Genomic DNA, 1548 nt, shown 5'->3' on the forward strand with positions numbered 1-1548 from the left:
CTGGCAATTAGCAATAATTAAATACAAATAAGAAGAATGCATACAAAAAAGGGAAGAGGTTATACAGAGACATATAATAGAAGGGAAAAAAAGTTTGAACAATTTAATATGTATTTCCTGAAAAAAAACTAGTAGATTTATTACTTAATGTGCATAACATGTTCAATGTTAAAAATCATTATATGTATATCATTGATTTGACTATTACACACTATATGCATGCTTTGGAAAGTTGTACTGTACACACAAAGATGTACATCAAATATATGTAAACCGGAAATCAGAATAAAAGAAATTTGAAATTCACGCATAGTTCTTGTCAATATATCCATTTTTGGTGGGCGCTGGTGCCGCACAGAGTGGGGTCGCCATGGCCGAGCTGCAGCAGCTCCGAGTCCAGGAAGAGGTGGACTCCATGGTGAAGAGTCTGGAGCGAGAGAACATCTGGAAGATGCAGGGCCTCATGTTCCGGTGCAGCGCGGGCTATTGTGAGGACAACCAGGCGTCCATGCAGCAGTTTCACCAATGCATCAAGTGCTGCCATGCACCTCTGGCCCAAGCCCAGGCCTTGGTGACCAATGAGCTGAAGAAGTTCCAGGACTGCCTGGCTCAGTGCACCATGCATTTCAACGACAAAGCCAAAGACTCCATAGATGCAAGGAGCAAGGAACCTCAGGTGAAGCAGCAGCTGGACAGTTGCGTGTCCAGGTGTGTGGATGACCACATGCACCTGATCCCGACTATGACCAGGAATATGAAAGAGTCACTGTCGTCTATGGGGAAATAAAAGTCCTTACCAGTGACATTTGGGGCTGAGGGCAGGAATCTATTTTAAAAGAGCAATGGAATTTTAGTCTTTTAAGCAAAGTTTATGAAGAAATTAAGGTTGGCAACAAGTTTAAAGCATATGTCACTTGCCTGTGAACACTGTTTGTATTTTTTTTAAATCTTTTAATCCTAGAGAATGAAATGGAAAAAACTGGTGCTAAAATTTGGGTCAAAGAGAGCACAAAAGAGTGTTTTAGAACCTCAGTTCAGGTAGCAATAGGACTCTCCCTTTACCAAGTGAGAGCTCTACAAGGAGCTAGATTTTTCCTGCACAGGTACCGACATACAGGTACTAGCTGGCTCCTCTCACCTGCCTGTGACCTGGTACAGTTTGAAGAGGTGTTTCTCTTTGTTGCCAACCTGTTTGCCAGTAGTAAGCACCATTTTTATAGGTTGTAAAACACAATTCACGAAGACACTAATTTAGAAGGGGAAAAGGTTTCTGGGGCTTTGTTTTGCTTGGTTTTGTTTTATATACAAGGGCAAAGTTGATGTAAATGAAGAGTTGGGAGGGAGAGTAGTTTGGATAACAGCTTGAAACAGTTCTTTGTGGACATCCTTTACTGGCCATCAGATGTGGATGTGTGTTTCTTCAGATTCTTACATGGAGGAGTCCGACCCGGCGAGGCCCCAGGATCTGTCTGAGCCCCCCAACCTTTGAGCTCCGCTTCCGGTCGGATCAACACATTGGCAAGGCCACTGTTGTGCGCCCCTCCCTCC

General features: G+C 43.3%; 1 pseudogene; it reads left to right on the forward strand.

The window, feature by feature from the left end:
• The first annotated feature begins 366 nt into the window (after nucleotides 1–366).
• LOC102496098 (protein FAM136A pseudogene) lies at nucleotides 367–787 on the forward strand (annotated as a pseudogene).
• Nucleotides 788–1548: the final 761 nt, after the last annotated feature.

Source organism: Tupaia chinensis, unplaced genomic scaffold, assembly GCF_000334495.1.
Source record: "Tupaia chinensis unplaced genomic scaffold, TupChi_1.0 Scaffold143996_1, whole genome shotgun sequence".
NCBI classification, from domain to species: Eukaryota; Metazoa; Chordata; class Mammalia; order Scandentia; family Tupaiidae; genus Tupaia; species Tupaia belangeri.